The sequence below is a fragment of the Ovis canadensis genome, chromosome 25, assembly GCF_042477335.2.
Source record: "Ovis canadensis isolate MfBH-ARS-UI-01 breed Bighorn chromosome 25, ARS-UI_OviCan_v2, whole genome shotgun sequence".
Taxonomy (NCBI): Eukaryota; Metazoa; Chordata; class Mammalia; order Artiodactyla; family Bovidae; genus Ovis; species Ovis canadensis.
The window spans coordinates 19745892-19765187 of NC_091269.1; the positions used below are offsets into that span (position 1 = coordinate 19745892).

The 19296-nt window shown below is 50.0% G+C and overlaps 1 protein-coding gene across 1 annotated transcript in view; it reads left to right on the plus strand.

Annotated features, from left to right (window-relative positions):
- Nucleotides 1-19296, plus strand: part of GALNT2 (polypeptide N-acetylgalactosaminyltransferase 2) — a 181586-nt gene that overhangs the window by 24391 nt on the left and 137899 nt on the right. The gene's annotated exons all lie outside the window — the stretch shown is intronic.

Genomic DNA, 19296 nt, shown 5'->3' on the forward strand with positions numbered 1-19296 from the left:
AATCTGTGTCCCATTGGGAATGGCCTTCTTTCTTCCCTGTCTCTTGGTTTGTCTGCTCCTTCCAGGAGTGGGGTCCCCGCTATGGGAGAGCATCTCTTTAGACTGTGTGTACGTGAATCGTGTAGCTTGTGGATTTGCTGTGTCCTTTTTCAGGATATACTTATTGAGCACGGACTGTGTGCCGGGGGTGGCCTGAGATGTGGCAGGAGGCATGGTGGTGGGGGGGACATTCACCCCAGAGATGGGTCTTGGGGGGGCGGCTGGAATGCTAACTGAGGTGGTATCTACACCCAGTTGTTCAGGGAATCTGCCCGCCATACCCTGGCTTAGATGTAGAATTGCCTCCCTGGGGAGGAGAGGGGTCTGCGATTTCCTCTGGCCGCACGCTTGCTCTCTCTCTTGGGAGAGCTGCACTCCTGGTGCCCTGGATCCGCTGGTGTGCTTTGATGCTGGCTCCTCCACAGAGCGCAGGCCGCCACCGTGTGCTGGGGAGTAGGGGCTGCTGTGGACTGCTGCAGTCTCACGCCCCTGACCCGCTCTCCTGACTCTCATCCCTGCGAGCAGGCAGCTGCCTGGGCTGGCCACCGTCCCCAGAAGCCAGCCCTGGTGACCCGGAGCGGAGCCGGGGTGGGCGGGGACGTGTGTCCGGGGCCCAGCAGGTGGGGGCCGCTGTCCCTGGCTGTCTCAGGCAGTCGGGAGCCTAGTACGTTCACTGCTGCGAGTTTCTCGAGATCAGTAACACTCCGTTGTGTTTCTGGAGTGTCCAGCGAGTCCACACAGCTCTGCTGCCAGGCCACCCAGCGTTTCTTTTCACCATTAACCATCCTGTGAGGTGCAGGTATTACTGACCTGATCCTGCAAATGAGCAGGTACAAATGCTGAATAACTTCCTCAGGGTCACATGTTCCTAAGTCAGAGAAGTGTGATTAAAAGACCAGGAGGACTTTTCTCTACTCTCCGAGCTCTGATGCCCAGGAGGTGCCAGCTGGAAGCAGGCTGGGAGATTGCCTGGGGCTCAGCAGAGGGTGCGAGGCTGAATATTCTGGCCTTTGTTCCTGGAAGGAGACTTTTTCCTCTCTACGTTTTGATGGCTGTCAGGCAGGCTTCCCCAAGGTCATGTCCTGGAATCCCCCTGTGGAGCCCTGCAGATGGCTGTGCACACCTTGGCCTTTCTCTCAGGCCTGGCGCCTATAGGAGGGCAGTCTGGTTCCTGGTGTGCTCAGCTTCTGTCCATTCTAGGGTTTGAGGCATTGGATTCCAAGGAGCTGCTTCACCCCTAGCATCACTGAAGCTGGAGTGAGTACTTAGCATTGTCCCTACCCCACTAGGCCCACAGCACCTCAAGCGCAGAGCCTGTGATTTGTCTGTTGACGTATCCCAGCTACCCACATGGTCTTTGGAGAAGAGCAGCGGTTCCACATCTTGTTTGTTCAGTGAACAATTTAAAAAATGAAGGCTCAAGTCCTGGAAGTAGTTTTAAGGTGCTGAGATTCCAGACACTCCATCACTCTATGCTAAATTCCAAGGTTTAGCTAATATACCTCAAATGGTTCCACAGGACATCCCAGAAGCTTCCTTGTTCTGCACCTACTGTGTGCCTCCTACTGACACACCTCCTCTAGCTATTCCTCCAAATGCTGGGGCCACCCAGCGTTTCTTTTCACCATTAACCATCCTGTGAGGTGTAGGTATTACTGACCTGATTCTGCAAATGAGCAGGTAGAAATGCTGAATCACTTCCTCAGGGTCAGATGTTCCTAAGTCAGAGAAGTGTGATTAAAATGCAAGGCTGCCTCGCTTCACAGCCTGTTTGTATATATACATATGCATAGGCATGTATAGCCACACATTCAGAAAGTGTCTGGGGAAGTGTGCATGTATACACCAACCTACACACACCCCACCTGGTGTGTGACACATTTAGGAAGTGTAGGGGGAGAAGTATACACGTACAGTGCATGCGTGCGTGTACATATATACACATACATATGTATGTGTCTGTATGTTCCCCCGACCCTTCTTAAATGTGCAATACATAAAATATGTATGTGCGTATGTACATATGTGTGCATGTGCGTATGTACATATGTGTATGTTGTGAAAGTCGCTCCATTGTGTCCGACTCTTTGTGATCCCATAGACTATACAGTCCGTGGAATTCCAGGCCAGAATACTGGAGTGAGTAGCCTTTCCCTTCTCCAGGGGATCTTCCCAACCCACGGATCAAACCCAGGTCTCCTGCATTGCAGGCGGATTCTTTACCAGCTCAGCCACAAGGGAAACCCACATATGTGTATAAGTGTGTATATATAACCCACCTCCCACTTCCTAAATGTGTCACGCACCAGGGGTGCCTCATTGCAACTCTGGCTTTTGCAGTAAATGTTAAATGAGCATCCTCCCTGTCTTGTGCTTCCTTGGAGGGGCTGGGCTGCTTGGTCAGTTCCATCAGACTCCCTGGAGGCTGGCTGCTCTCACATGCGCCTCCCTACCCTTGATATGTCAGATGCCAATGTGTTTGTTGAGCTGAAAATTTTAAGCCTGCAGAATATACTCTCAGTTTGTCAAGACAGATGCAACGTGCCTTTTTTAGACCACTTAAAGGAACCTTAGCATCCTGATGGTGTTTTAACAAGTGTTCAGATCCTGGTCAGCAAGGCTCAGGACCAGGAATAAAGGTTTAATAAACAACATAAGGCAATGGAAGAAAAATGTGTCATAAGTGGAACTGTGGGTTCTGTAAATCTGTGATAGGTTATCATTACTGCTGTTTTTTGTGTGATGATTCCAATTCCTCCTGAGAATTTTCATCCCCTCCCTCATGTAACTCGGTAATGTGGACACCTTTCCTGGTTCTTTGGAATGGAGTGTGCTGGAACTAAGGATCGAAGTCTGTAGAAGAGATTTAGGGTCAGGTTCCTCATCTCCCGTTCTGCCCCTTTGCCAGGCAGAAGTACACAGTGGACGGAGTGAGACACTGCTCCTAAGATGCACCTTCCTAGTTGCTCCCCGCCTGCATGCTTGCTTGGCAGGCACAGTTCCCCCTTCCTGCAAGCTGTCTGCATTGTGTAAAGTGCAAAGACAAATTGTCTCTCTGAGGAGCTGATTTTAGGTGCTAGTACACTTTAACGGTATCTCTTCACGGCTGCGCCAGCAAAGTGCAGCCGCTGCTCCTTACCTTGGACGAGGGGTATGTCCTCGCAGCTGCCCCTCCTGACCTTGAATGTGGAGTAGCTCCTCTTGGCCCTCCTGCGCCTGCGCAACCGCCGCTCCTTGGACGTGGGGTTGCGCTTTGCTGGAGCAGCCGTGAAGACATACCCCATGTCCAGGGTAAGAAAAACCCAAGTAAGACGGTAGGTGTTGTGAGAGGGTATCAAAGGGCAGACACACTGAAACCATAATTACAGAAAACTAGCCAATCTGATCACACGGACCGTGGCCTTGTCTAACTCAGTGAAACTAAGCCATGCCGTGTGGGGCCACCCAAGATGGACGTGTCATGGTGGAGAGGTCTGACAGAATGTGGTCCACTGGAGAAGGGAATGGCAAGCCACTTCAGTATTCTTGCCTTGAGAACCCCATGAACAGTATGAAAGACAAAAAATAAGACACTGAAAGAGGAGCTCCCCAGATTGTTAGATGCCCAATATGCTACTGGAGATCAGTGGAGAAATAACTCCAGAAAGAATGAAGAAACAGAGCCAAAGCAAAAACAATACCCAGCTGTGGATGTGACTGGTGATAGAAGCAAGGTCCGATGCTGAAAAGAGCAGTATTGCATAGGAACCTGGAATGTCATGTCCATGAATCAAGGCAAAATGGAAGTAGTCAAACAGGAGATAGCAAGAGTGAACATCGACATTCTAAGAATCAGCGAACGAAAATGGACTGGAATGGGTGAATTTAACTCAGGTGACCATTATATCTACTACTTTGGGCAGGAATCCCTCAGAAGAAATGGAGTAGCCATCATGGTCAACAGAAGAGTCTGAAATGCAGTACTTGGATGCAATCTCAAAAACGACAGAATGATCTCTGTTCGTCTCCAAGACAAACCATTCAATATCACAGTAATCCAAGCCTATGTCCCAAGCAGTAACGCTGAAGAAGCTGAAGTTGAATGGTTCTATGAAGACGTACAAGACCTTTTAGAACTAACACCCAAAAAGGATGTCCTTTTCATTACAGGGGACTGGAATGCAAAAGTAGGAAGTCAAGAAACACCTGGAGTAACAGGCAAATTTGGCCTTGGAATACGGAATGAAACAGGGCAAAGGATAATAGAGTTTTGCCAAGAAAATGCACTGGTCATAGCAAACACCCTCTTCCAACAACACAAGAGAAGACTCTACACATGGACATCACCAGATGGTCAACACTGAAATCAGATTGATTCTATTCTTTGCAGCCAAAGATGGAGAAGCTCTATCCAGTCAGCAAAAACAAGACCGGGAGCTGACTGTGGCTCAGATCATGAACTCCTTATTGCCAAATTTAGACTGAAATTGAAGAAAGCAGGGAAAACCGCTAGATCATTCAGGTATGACCTAAATCAAATCCCTTAGGGTTATACAGTGGAAGTGAGGAGTAGATTTAAGGGCCTAGATCTGATAGATAGAGTGCCTGATGAACTATGGACAGAGGTTCGTGACATTGTATAGGAGACGGGGATGAAGACCATCCCCATGGAAAAGAAATGCAAGAGAGCAAAATCACTGTCTGAGGAGGCCTTACAAATAGCTGTGAAAAGAAGAGAAGTGAAAAGCCAAGGAGAAAAGGAAAGATATAAGCATCTGGATGCAGAGTTCCAAAGAATAGCAAGGAGAGATAAGAAAGCCTTCATCAGCGATCAGTGCAAAGAAATAGAGGAAAAGAACAGAATGGGAAAGACTAGAGATCTCTTCAAGAAAATTAGAGACACCAAGGGAACATTTCATGCAAAGATGGGCTCGATAAAGGACAGAAATGTTACGGACCTAACAGAAGCAGAAGATATTAAGAAGAGGGGGCAAGAATACAGGAGAACTAAACAAAAAAGATCTTCATGACCCAGATAATCATGATGCTGTGATCACTCACCTAGAGCCAGACATCCTGGAATGTGAAGTCAAGTGGCCTTCAGAAGCATCACTACAAACAAAGCTAGTGGGGGTGATGGAATTCCAGTTGAGCTCTTTCAAATCCTGAAAGATGATGCTGTGAAAGTGCTGCACTCAATATGCCAGCAAATTTGGAAAACTCAGCAGTGGCCACAGGACTGGAAAAGGTCAGTTTTCATTCCAATCCCAAAGAAAGGCAATCTAAAGAATGCTGAAATTACTGCACAATTGCACTCATCTCACATGCTAGTAAAGTAATGCTCAAAATTCTCCAAGCCAGGCTTCAGCAATACGTGAACCGTGAACTTCCAGATGTTCAAGCTGGTTTTAGAAAAGGCAGAGGAACCAGAGATCAAATTGCCAACATCCGCTGGATCTTCGAAAAAGCAAGAGAGTTCCAGAAAAACATCTATTTCTGCTTTATTGACTATGCGAAAGCCTTTGACTGTGTGGATCACAGTAAACTGTGGAAAATTCTGAAAGAGGTGGGAATACCAGACCACCTACCTGCCTCTTGAGAAACCTATATGCAGGTCAGGAAGCAACAGTCAGGAAACAACAGACTGGTTCCAAATAGGAAAAGGAGTACGTCAAGGCTGTCTATTGTACCCTGTTTATTTAACTTCTATGCAGAGTACATCATGAGAAACACTGGGCTGGAAGAAGCACAAGCTGGAATCAAGATTGCCGGGAGAAATATCAATAACCTCAGATTATGCAGATAACACCACCCTTATGGCAGAAAGTGAAGAGAAACAAAAAGCCTCTTGATGAAAGAGGAGAGTGAAAAAGTTGACGTAAAGCTCAACATTCAGAAAACAAAGATCATGGCATCTGGTCCCATCACTTCATGGCAAATAGATGGGGAAAGAGTGGAAACAGTGTCAGACTTTATTTTTTTGGGCTCCAAAATCACTGCAGATGGTGACTGCAGCCATGAAATTAAAAGACGCTTACTCCTTGGAAGGAAAGGTATGACCAACCTAGATAGCATATTCAAAAGCAGAGATATTACTTGGCCAACAATGGTCCATCTAGTCAAGGCTATGGTTTTTTCCTGTGGTTATGTATGGATGTGAGAGTTGGACTGTGAAGAAAGCTGAACCCTGAAGAATTGATGCTTTTGAATTGTGTTGGAGAAGACTCTTGAGAGTCCCTTGGACTGCAAGGAGATCCAACCAGTACATCCTAATGGAGATCGGTCCTGGATGTTCATTGGAAGAACTGATGCTGAAGCTGAAACTCCAGTACTTTGGCCACCTCATGCGATGAGTTGACTCATTGAGAAAGACCCTTATGCTGAGAGGGATTGGGGGCAGGAGGAGAAGGGGACGACTGATGATGAGATGGCTAGATGATATTACCGACTCGATGGACGTGCGTCTGAGTGAACTCCGGGAGTTGGTGACGGACAGGAGGCCTGGTGTGTTGTCATTCATGGGGTCTCAAAGAGTCGGACATGACTGAGCGACTGAACTGAATGGAACTGAACACTTCAAGGGCTTACAGGGCTCACGATTTTTTATTTTCTTAAAAGAATCTCTTTCTCCTGAAAAAATAAGCTCAACTCTTTCTTTTTAAAGTAAGGAAAGGGAGATGAGCTGAAACCCCGTGGGGACCGTTATGTTGTGTTTTGTGTTGAGTTTCTGGAGCCCATCGGGTCCTTGGCACCCTGGGCACCCCAAGCCTTGGCTGGAGGTCAGATTTTCCGTGCTATGAATGCAGGAGGGGAGCTCCTGCTTGAGACAGTGACTGCAGCTTAACAACACATGCTGCAGTTTTGGTCTGAAAGTGAAGTTGTGTCTCTCAGAAATTGCAAGCCCAAACAGATGATTTTCTGTTTTAGCAACCCCAGTTTATTTTCTGAAAGAGTTTGCAGCAGATGTGGTTCTGTGGGGAAAGAACAGAATGCCTCAGGGGTTCCCTGTTGTGATCTTTGAAGTATTAGTATTTGCCAAAGCCAGGTGGAGGTTGCTTATTGATGTGACATAAGGCTGTATGGGCTTTGTGACAACTGCCTCTGCGTCTGGTTAGAATGACCTTCACTAAGTGTGATGACTCAGGGCACCTTGTGGTTTTTTTCCCCCATCGAGGGAGCAAACTAAGTCATTCCCTGGTTTTTTCCTAAGTGTTCATGGAAAGAGTCCATAGGGGAAACTGCAAAGAGGGTCTTGGGAGGCGTTGGAAACCTTCCGGATACTGTGACTGTGGCGGCCAGGGACGGGTGGCCACAGGAGGAGTGTGGACAAGGTGTCATCAAGGACTCCCTCTGGACTCCCTCTGGAGCTGGGAGAAGTGACATTTTGCTTTGATGCATCTTACTGGAGCTGAGACCTTTGTATGTTGGTCTTTCTGAGGTAATGTTTAGAACACAGCACTTTATATTAGGGATTCTTATTTTTTAAAAAACATTTTAAATATAATTTTAAAAAATGAGTTAATTTTCGCCTGCACTGGGTCTTCGTTGCTGCACAAGGGCTTTCTCTAGCTGCTCTGTGTGGGCTTATTGCAGTGGCCTCTCTCGTTGCAGCGCACAGGCCCAAGGGTCCTCAGTCGTTATGGTGCATGGGCTTAATGGCCCTGCAGCATGTGGAATCTTTCCTGAGCCGGGACCAAATCCGTGTCCCCTGCATTGGCAGGTGGATTCTCAACTACTGGACCACCAGGGAAGTCTTGGCGTTAGGGATTCTTATAATCCTAGTCATCTGCTTGGCAGAATTTATAGCAGCCTCAACTTCCTCCTAGGTGATGCTATCCAGAAAAACAGTTGCTGGAAAGAGCTGTTTGCAGAGGTAGAGAGTTGTGGTCCTTTAATATTCTTTCCTTAGATTTCACAGAGGCCCAAATCCCTTTAATAGATTTTAATGACATTCATGGAATCTCGGTTTGTGCTGCAGAGGCTGAGTGTGGCTTTTACTGTCTTTCCTGTGGTTCACTTTGCATCCATGAATGACCACTGCTTTTGTGCAAAGTGACTATTTTTATTCAGCAAAGATTGACGCAGAGGTGAGCGTAGAGATGCTTTCCCGCAGCTGCTGTCTTTTCATCAAGACAGGCATCCATGGCCACGGACATGTTTCCACCCTCAGCCTCAGGGTTGGGAAGAAGTGCTGGTCAGCGTTCCTGTTCGGTTTGGGGCAGGTGTCGGTGGGCTGCAGGCTGCCTGCATCAGCCGGACTGTCCGAGGATGCATTTCTGTCTCCAGGAAAGTGCATCCTGCAGGATCCTGTGTGTGGCTCTAAGGAAAGGAGTTGTGGCTTTGAAAACACCAAAAATGAAAAGACAAAAAAAAGCATAATTATCATGTCGGCCCTGTTCAGTTAACCCTGATTTTGGCCTCAGTTCTGGAATGAGTCAGCCGGTGTAGACAAACCCCTTATTAGGTAATGGCTAGTTATTTACTCCCTCCCTTCCCCTAGTCATTTACTTGGAGAGAGCTGCTTCCACCTGATATCCCGCAGTGATGATTTCTTCCTCCAGCAGAATTCCCTGCTCAGGGCGGAGGTGCTTTCCCCCCCGACATCACGGATTTGGTGTCGTTACCAAATTGCTTCACTCAGTGCTTGCTGTGCAGTCACCATGCTGGACACGTGCCCTGTCCCGCCAGCAGCCTGTCCCTCTGACTCCCAGGTATTCTTATAAGCTCCTTAAGTTCTTTCAAGATGTAGGATGTTGGACCTGCTTGTGCCGGTGGCTCTGGGCCTGGGAGGTGCTTCCGGAGTCGGTGGGGGAGGGGGGCTCTCTCTCCCACGGTCTCCCCCACTCCCTTCTCTAAAACTTAGTAGAACCACTATCTTAAAAGGCTGAAGTCCTCTTTTCCAGGGATTTGGGCATAGATGGCCAGGGAATCCTTTCTTATCATGGTAAAATCAGTCATCAGAAGCAGCTGGTGGGCTTGAGAGAGCGGGGGCTGTCACTGTGACCTGCTTGTCTGGCATTCCGCCCCCAGCTGTCTAGCATCAGAAATGGGAAGCTTTAAAACCCCTGCCTCGTTGGATGCCTTGAGTCATAAAGTAGATGTGAAACGCTGAGTGGGGGCGGGAGGAGGGAGACAGGTGGCTGGAGCTGTATCCTCATGTAGGCTGTCCTTTCTTAATAGGCTTTAGAAATCCTGGAATGTGTAATTCACCAGCCACAGAGCTCCACCTGTGTCCCCACACTGGGAGGAAGGAGCCGTGTGCCTGTTCTTCCTCTGAGTCCCAGGAGGCGCTGGTTAATGTGCAGTGAGCAGTGATCGCCTGTGATGACTGGTTCTTGCTGCTTACTAAGCCAATCAAAGGGCAGAAGGAGGCCGCTGTAAAGGCCCTTGGGGCTTTGCCAGGCTGAGTCACAGCTGACTTGGGGAAATGCCGCCCAGGATGCCTCCAGCCCCCTTTCTAATTGGTCTGCAGCCGCACACTCCAGATGAATCAGAGTCGGGGAGAGTGTGCGGGAGACGTACCAGGAGAGAGGTGTGGGAGACCCACAAACAGTGCTGGGTCAGGCCCACACCTCTGTGCTCCTGGGCCTTTCCTCTCCGCAGGGGTATCCTGATGCCAGAGGCCGGGGGGAAGGGGCACCTCGGGGAGGGCAGATCCTTTCTGTTGGCCTCACCAGTCTCCGTGCTGTGACTGACACACACATCTTTACACTTTCTCAGCCCAGGGCATGGCAGTGGGCAGGGCATGCAAGGGCTGACTGGTGAGTGGCAGGAATCCTCTGCCATCTGCCCCTTCCAGAGTGTGTCGTGTTCCCTGCCTAGATCTACTGAATCAGAACAAGGAGCCTGGAATTCAAACAAGGTCCCAAGGGTTACTGAGGAGCAGCCCCCACTGGACACCACTGCTCTGTGGGTTCAGACTGGCTTTGGACATTGTCCAGTCAGGACCAGACCCTGAGCTCCAGGGCCCTGGGTTCTTCTCACACTATGTCTCATTGATTCTAAAATGCACATTTTCCCCTCACAGTTTAACATCTCTAAAATGAGGTTGCATCTTGTAATGGTTGGTGTTTCATGGTTTCATTGATAACACTTCCTCTTGAGTGTTAGGCGGAGTTCACGGCCTTGCAGTTGCTGGGTCTTGGATTCGATGACCTCTGTGGCTCTTGCCTGTGCTCAGGGGACGTGTTCTTTCTGACCCACCTCATCCACATGGTGGTTGGTGTGGATGCAGGGTGGCAGGTACACAGAGAGCAGCATACAAAAGCAAGGACTCCTGTGGGTATCTTTGCAGCCTGGCTCCTCAGGACACTGACATCTGGTTTGGTGTTAGCGACCTGTGGGCTCATGAGGATGATCACCCCCCTTTTACACATTGGGCTGCAGGCACAGGCTTGTTTGTTTCACAGCTAGTAAGTGACAGAGGCCAGGCTCCAAGGTCCAGGCCCTGCCCCCTGTCAGCACACCCTTTATCTTTTGAGCCTCTCCCACTCATCTTTATTCTCAGCCCTGTAGGTGTTTCAGAGGCCGTCATGGTGGAGGCAGTAAAGATGATTCATTTCTGTAGGCTCTGACGTCTCAGAGGCTGGTCTTGTGCAATAGTTGCATATTAACCATGTGACAAGTCTGTATCAGCTCTTTTTGCTCAAGTCTGCCCATTGCACAGTGAGCAGGCATTGTCTTCCGTCTCCTGGACACTTGATGATAGCAAAGTTCTGTATTCTCCACATGAATAAGCCATGGATCTCTGGGCAGCGAGTGTATTCCTCCATGAGCCTGGCCATGCCTTGCAGGGAGGGGCATTTTATCACCCAGAGAGTTGAGTGTGAGAAGGGGCGCCGGCAGGAGATGACAGCAGGGAGGCTGCCTCTGGGAGCTGGAGCACCCTTGGGGCCTGGGGGCGGGACCCTGGACACCTGAGGCTCTCTGCCCCTGCAGTTTGCTGAAGCCACATGTCATTTGGCCACTGCTTTTAAACCCACCCTCTCCTGGAGATGCTTCAGTTTTTTTGTTTTGTGTTTGGCTTTAGTGCCTGTTCATTTATTCATGGGGGTTGAGGCGGGACAGGATGATGTGATCCTGTGCATTTGTTCACACTCCTGTTGCTGGTTTCTTCAGTTCTCAGTCCTCGTTGAATAGTTGCTCTTGCCAAGCACTGTGCCAAGTCCTCAGTCAGCAGGGGGGCTGTACACACTGGTGTCCCAGGACAGCCCTGGGGGGTCACACGCTCCCTTTCACCCTCACGGGTGTTCCATAACACCTTGAAGAGGCAGTATGTTCAGTGACAAAGCAGAGGTAGTCTTGGGGCACATGGTGGGCACATGGCAGGAGTGCAGGTGTCGTCCTGACGGGCGGTGCAGGTGTCACCCTGTCCTGATGGATGGTGCAGGTGTCGTCATGACAGGCAGTGCAGGTGTCACCCTGTCCTGACGGGTGGTGCAGGTGTCATCCTGATGGGCGGTGCAGGTGTCACCCTGTCCTGATGGGCGGTGCAGGTGTCACCCTGACAGACAGTGCACGTGTCCTGGTGGGCAGTGCAGGTGTCACCCTGACAGACAGTGCACGTGTCCTGATGGGCGGTGCAGGTGTGGTCCTGACGGGCGGTGCAGGTGTCCTGGTGGGTGGTGCAGGTGTCACCCTGTCCTGATGGGCGGTGCAGGTGTCACCCTGTCCTGATGGGCAGTGCAGGTGTCACCCTGACGGGCGGTGCAGGTGTCACCCTGACGGACGGTGCAGGTGTCCTGATGGGCGGTGCAGGTGTCCTGATGGGCGGTGCAGGTGTCATCATGATGGGCGGTGCAGGTGTCGTCTTGACGGGCAGTGCAGGTGTCGTCTTGACGGGCAGTGCAGGTGTTACCCTGATGGGTAGGTGGTCTGAACCCTGGGCCCCATGCTCAGAGCTGAACCAAATGATCCGGTTCCGGAAACTTGACTGTAGAACCCAGAAGGCAGGCTGCCCAGCGTTTCTCCGGAAGGTGGCATCCTGTCAGCAGGATGTAAGATCTCAAACACATAGGGAGGTTACTCGCGGGTGATGGTGAGAAACGGCTGTGGCTCAGAGGCTGACTGATGGATGCAGTGAGTTGCCTTCTCCTTGTTGGGGGACTGGCTGCCCTTGACAGGTGGAGAGGGACTCATTCAAGGAAATGTGAGTTGTAGTTTCTTCTCTTAGACCGAGTATGTGTATGGTTTAATCTGTTGATTAAAGAAAAGTGAGTAATGGGGCTCTTTCAACTTCCAAGTAGGTTTTTGATGACTAAGATGGTAGGTGTTGCAAGAGGGCATCAGAGGGCAGACACACTGAAACCATACTCACAGAAAACCACTCAATCTAATCACACTGGGACCACAGCCTTGTCTAACTCAGTGAAGCCAAGCCATGCTCGTGGGGCAGCCCAAGATGGGCGGGTCATGGTGGAGAGAATGACAGAATGTGGCCCACTGGAGAAGGGAATGGCAAGCCACTTCAGTATTCTTGCCTTGAGAACCCCATGAACAGTATGAAAAGGCAAAATGAGAGGATACCAAAAGAGGAACTCCCCAGGTCATTAGGTGCCCAATATGCTACTGGAGATCAGTGGAGAAATAACTCCAGAAAGAATGAACGGATGGAGCCAAAGCAAAAACAATACCCAGTTGTGGACGTGATTGGTGATAGAAGCAAGATCTGATGCTGTAAAGAGCAATATTGCATAGGAACCTGGAATGTCAGGTCCATGAATCAAGGCAAATTGGAAGTGGTCAAACAAGAGATGGCAAGGGTGAATGTCGACATTCTAGGAATCAGCGAACTAAAATGGACTGGAATGGGTGAATTTAACTCAGATGACCATTATATCTACTACTGCGGGCAGGAATCCCTTAGAAGAAATGGAGTAGCCATCATGGTCAACAGAAGAGTCCGAAATGCAGTACTTGGATGCAGTCTCAAAAACGACAGAATGATCTCTGTTCATCTCCAAGGCAAACCATTCAATATGACAGTTATCCAAGTCTATGCCCCAACCAGTAATGCTGAAGAAACTGAAGTTGAATGGTTTTATGAAGATCTACAGATCTTTTAGAAGTAACACCCCAAAAAGATGTCCTTTTCATTATAGGGGACTGGAATGCAAAAGTAGGAAGTCAAGAAACACCTGGAGTAACAGGCAAATTTGGCCTTGGAATGCAGAATGGAGCAGGGCAAAGACTAATAGAGTTTTGCCAAGAAAATGCAGTGGTCATAGCAAACACCCTCTTCCAACAACACAAGAGAAGACTCTACACATGGACATCACCAGATGGTCAACACCGAAATCAGATTGATTCTATTCTTTGCAGCCAAAGATGGAGAAGCTCTATCCAGTCAGCAAAAACAAGACCGGGAGCTGACTGTGGCTCAGATCATGAACTCCTTATTGCCAAATTCAGACTTAAATTGAAGAAAGCAGGGAAAACTGCTAGACCATTCAGGTATGACCTAAATCAAATCCCTTATGATTATACAGTGGGAGTGAGAAATAGATTTAAGGGTCTAGATCTGATAGATAGAGTGCCTGATGAACTATGGAATAAGGTTTGTGACATTGTACAGGAGACAGGAATCAAGACCATCCCCATGGAAAAGAAATGCAAAAAAGCAAAATGGCTGTCTGGGTAGGCCTTGCAAATAGCTCTGAAAAGAAGAGAGGCAAAAAGCAAAGAAGAAAAGGAAAGATATAAGCATCTGAATGCAGAGTTCCAGAGAATAGCAAGGAGAGATAAGAAAGCCTTCTTTAGCGATCAGTGCAAAGAAATAGAACAGAGGAAAAGAACAGAATGGGAAAGACTAGCGATCTCTTCAAGAAAATTAGAGATATCAAGGGAACATTTCATGCAAAGATGGGCTCGATAAAGGACAGGAATGGTATGGACCTAACAGAAGCAGAAGATATTAAGAAGAGGTGGCAAGAATACACGGAAAAACTGTACAGAAAAGATCTTCATGACCCAGATAATCATGATGCTGTGATCACTAATCTAGAGCCAGACATCCTGGAATGTGAAGTCAAGTGGGCCTTAGAAAGCATCACTACGAACAAAGCTAGTGGAGGTGATGGAATTCCAGTTGAGCTGTTTCAAATCCTGAAAGATGATGCTGTGAAAGTGCTGCACTCGATATGCCAGCAAATTTGGAAAACTCAGCAGTGGCCACAGGACTGGAAAAGGTCAGTTTTCATTCCAATTCCAAAGAAAGGCAATGCCAAAGAATGCTCAAACTACCGCACAGTTGCACTCATCTCACATGCTAGTAAAGTAATGCTCAAAATTCTCCAAGCCAGGCTTCAGCAATATGTGAACCGTGAACTCCCTGATGTTCCAGCTGGTTTTAGAAAAGGCAGAGGAACCAGAGATCAAATTGCCAACATCCGCTGGATCTTCGAAAAAGCAAGAGAGTTCCAGAAGAACATCTATTTCTGCTTTATTGACTATGCGAAAGCCTTTGACTGTGTGGATCACAATAAACTGTGGAAAATTCTGAAAGAGATGGGAATACCAGACCGCCTAACCTGCCTCTTGAGAAATCTGTATGCAGGTCAGGAAGCAACAGTTAGAACTGGACATGGAACAACAGACTGGTTCCAAATAGGAAAAGGAGTACATCAAGACTGTCCATTGTCACCCTGCTCATTTAACTTATATGCAGAATACATCATGAGAAACGCAGGACTGGAAGAAACACAAGCTGGAATCAAGATTGCCAGGAGAAATCTCAGTAACCTCAGATATGCAGATGACACCACCCTTATGCCAGAAAGTGAAGAGGAGCTAAAAAGCCTCTTGATGAAAGTGAAAGAAGAGAGCGAAAAAGTTGGCTTAAAGCTCAACATTCAGAAAACAAAGATCATGGCATCTGGTCCCATCACTTCATGGGAAATAGATGGGGAAACAGTGGAAACAGTGTCAGACTTTATTTTTGGGGGCTCCAAAATCACTGCAGATGGTGACTGCAGCCATGAAATTAAAAGACGCTTACTCCTTGGAAGGAAAGTTATGACCAACCTAGATAGCATATTCAAAAGCAGAGACATTACTTTGCTGACTAAGGTCCATCTAGTCAAGGCTATGGTTTTTCCTGTGGTCATGTATGGATGTGAGAGCTGGACTGTGAAGAAGGCTGAGTGCCGTAGAATTGATATGTTTGAACTGTGGTGTTGGAGAAGACTCTTGAGAGTCCCTTGGACTGCAAGGAGGTCCAACCAATCCATTCTGAAGGAGATCAACCCTGGGATTTCTTTGGAAGGAATGATGCTAAAGCTGAAGCTCCAGTACCTTGGCCACCTCATGAGAAGAGTTGACTCATTGGAAAAGACTCTGATGCTGGGAGGGTTTGGGTGCAGGAGGAGAAGGGGACGGCAGAGGATGAGATGGCTGGATGGCATCACGGACTCGATGGACGTGAGTCTGAGTGAACTCCGGGAGATGGTGATGGACAGGGAAGCCTGGCGTGCTGCAATTCATGGGGTTGCAAAGAGTTGGACACGACTGAGCAACTGAACTGAGCTGCACTGAAAAGTGGTTTCTGTATCTCTGCGGGAGCAGGAGTTTTGGAGGGTGGTTTATGTGAGTAAAAGAAAAAAATCTTCCTAAAAGATGTTCATTAGACTTGAGACGTTAATGAACAGAATCAGAGCTTGAGGAAGAGGGAAGCAGCACCCAGTAGTTCCTGGGGCTGAGGCTGCCTCTTGAAGGTGGTTGTGTGGGAACCTGGGGTCCTGGACTTGGCTCCCTGTGTGTTTCCTCCCATTCCTCCTGCAGGTGTGGACAGATGTCCTGCTTATAAACTCTAGAGTGCTGTGAGAGGGGCTGTGCTTTGGACAAGCTCACAGAGGGTCCAGCAGACTGCATAGGACAGGGCGCTGGGTTAGGGTGGAGGTGGCAGGAAGAGGTGGGCTCGCTGCACCCAAGAGCTCCCACTCGAGGCCACAAGAGACTGTTCACCCGTGAAGCAATATGGATGGTCCTGAAAGAGCAGTTCTGGTCAAACGTTGATCAGTGAGGTCAAAATAAGATGATCTAGGAAGAGGTTTTCTAATTGTTTTGAAGGTGAAATCTATCCATCCATCCACCCATCCTGCTGAATATTCTTTTTTCTTTTATGCTGTCTCATGAAAAATGTGCAGATTCACCCTGCTGCATTGATCTCTCACCCTGCAGATGGGCCTTCCCTGAGATGCCTGTCTCCCTAAAGAGGTGAGGACAGAAGACCTATGAGAGGACCTGATGCCTAAGGAGGTTTTGGGTGAATTTTGGTGAGGTGTTTCATGAGATGTTTGAGGAGAGCAGCAGGCAAGCTGACTATTGCTGAGCGTACTTTGATGTTCTCACTGCTGTGAACTGATAACGCGGGGCTGGAAAGGAGGAGCAGGTGGGTGCTGCACTCCCTTGGGGAGTGGGACAGGGCCCCGAGCGTCCTGTAGGACCACCAGGTCCATGGACGGCAGCCCTGCCACCTGCACCGGCTTGTATGGTCAGTCAGTCTGACATCCGTGTCCGGGATCACCAACAGCTCTTGGATTCTCTGGCCCAGCCAGGACTGGCTCCCCTGTGTGTATTATGGCATGGTTACTATTTAGGCAACACTCAGGCTGCAACATTATGAAGTCCTAACATCTATCAAGGTTAGATCTGCAGATAATTGGAGACCCTGGTGAAATGGGGCAGGTGGAAGCCACCCAGCTGTGACACTAAATGGTTAATGATAGAAATATAAATGGACTCTGCTTATGAAGGCTGCTCTTCCTTTTAGGGATGTGCATTTGATGAGATCGTTCATCTGGAATCATCAGAAACGAACCAGTGTTTATTCAGAGTCTGTGCTGTGCTCTGTGGGAGGTGCAGCAGAACTGAAAGCCGTGCCGAGCCCATGTCCACCGTGAGGAGCAGGGAGTGACCTGGATGCTTGTTCTGTGCACAGCTGATACCTGGGCATGGGCAGCCCCTGCTCAAGCTGTTTCTTGGAGGCAGGGGGTAGGCATCAGCAGCCAAGGTTAAGAACCATTGTCCTAAACAGATCACCCCTGCTGCAGCCAAGCCTGCTCCCTGCATCTCTTATGCTGCTGCTGCTAAGTCACTTCAGTCGTGTCTGACTGTGTGAACCCATAGACGGCAGCCCACCAGGCTCCCCTCCCTGTCCCTGGGATTCTCCAGGCAAGAACACTGGAGTGGGTTGCCATTTCCTTCTCCAATGCATGAAAGTGAAAAGTGAAAGGGAAGTTGCTCAGTCGTGTCCGACTCTGTGTGACCCCATAGACGGCAGCCCACCAGGCTCCCCTCCCCGTCCCTGGGATTCTCCAGGCAAGAACACTGGAGTGGGTTGCCATTTCCTTCTCCAGTGCATGAAAGTGAAAAGTGAAAGGGAAGTTGCTCGGTCGTGTCCGACTCTTCGCAACCACGTGGACCACACCCTACTAGGCTCCTCTGTCCATGGGATTTTCCAGGCAAGAGTCCTGGAGTGGGGTGCCATCGCCTTCTCCGATTATGCTTGGTTATTTTTCCCTGCCATAGTCACTGACCCACTTATTTTCCACCCCAGGAGTTTGTAAGTTGAGGACACACTGTCAACAGAATTAGACCCCAGCCTTGAAGGATGGTGGCGAGGGGCAACTTCCACTTGGGCAGGGACAGCAGGGCAGGAGGCCCCAAGTGACCCAGGTTCACGCCCCCTTGTGGCCCCCTGCCCTGACCCGTGGGCCGAGGGGTCGCCTTGAATTCGGCACAGGCATCAGCACTCATCCTGCACTCTGAAGTCTTGAAGCATAGCCAGGCCCACCTGGGCGTTTGGATGGAGAGCTGTGTGGTGAGATGAGCCGGGGCACCCTGTCTGCATCTTCCCGCTTCTCACGTGGAGACCTGCCTCCACCGAGCCGCCTCCGCACCGTGCGGCCGTCCTGCGCGCAGTGGCTGTTCATCTCCCTGGGCCTTCGTTCTCTTACTTGTGAAGGGAGGGACGTGCACACCTACCACTTGTGCCGCTCACAGAGGCATCACTCGTGTGGACACTGACCCAGTGCAGGCTGTGCCTCTTGTTTCTCTGGATGCCCCCTGAAGGCCTCTAAGACCCCCGAGTCCTAGACCTTGCGGAGCCTGAGGAGAGGCAGAGGGGTGCTGGCTCCCCCTGTCCCCTCCTGTCCTGTCTTCCCGGTGTCTCATTTCTCCCCGGATGACCCCACCCCCAGCAGACGTGCAGTGACGGGCATGGGGGCTCTCCTGTTCTCCACGGAGCTCCGATGGCCAGCACGGGGAGGTGGCCCAGGGCGTGCTTCACTGCTAGAGAATCTTACTGCTTCGTGTGTGACGGTGATGAGAGGCCTGTGAGTGCCCCCGCTGGGTGTGGCCGAAGCAGGGCTGCTGGAGCAGCAGGAAAGGGAAGGCAGTGTTGAGGCCAGGAGCTAGCTTTGGACGGGGCTGCGGAGAGTTCTGCCAGCCACCAGCTCTGGCCCAATCGTCCTGGGGTGTGGGTGTTGAAAATTCTGTCCCAGATGCCTCCACAGGCTGCTCGTGCTGTTGTTCACCGATGACATTTGATGTCTTACGAATCCAGTGAGGGTTACACCGTGAAACTTTGCTTCTTGGCTCCCAGGTCCAGTCTGGCCCTGGTAGAAAGGATTTGATGACCAGTTAAATCATCTCTCAGAAGAGCAATGAAGAGCACCTCCCTGGGCACAAAATGGCAAGTGGGCGAGCTGTGCAGTTCACAGGGGCTGGGTGGCCGGAAGGGGTGGAGGGCCCGGATCTCACAGGAGGGGGCCTCGGATGCAGCAGGAGAGGCTGTGGAGGCTGCAGGGCTGATGGAGAGGTGGGAGCAGTGGGGAGGAGTCCCTGAGAGGGGTCAGTGTGTGAAACAGGAAGACAGGGCCCACAGCAGCGAGGATGGGTGGAAGAGGGGCAGTAACCGGGGGAGCGGGTCATGAGCCCTGAGAGTCCAGAGGCCTCGCACATTCACCTCACAAGTTTGTACCCTCTGGGTCTTTGGACATGGTCGGTGTCCGTGTGCCAGGCTTGTTTCTGGCTCCTGTGGTGGGGTCGCTGGTGTGGAGCAGAACTGTGTGTCGCGTGTGGTGCTGGGTGGTCACCTCGTGGGCCGAGCGCCAGGGGACCCGTGTCCTCCTGCCTGCAGCCTCATGCTGGCAGCTGTTACACCCCGACTGAAGATAAACCGTGGTCTCGGCCCCGCCCCGGCCCGCCCCGGCTTGCAGTCCGCAGTCCCTACTGCGGGCCTTCAGTTTTGTGGCCTCCTTCACCCATCTTGTGCATCTT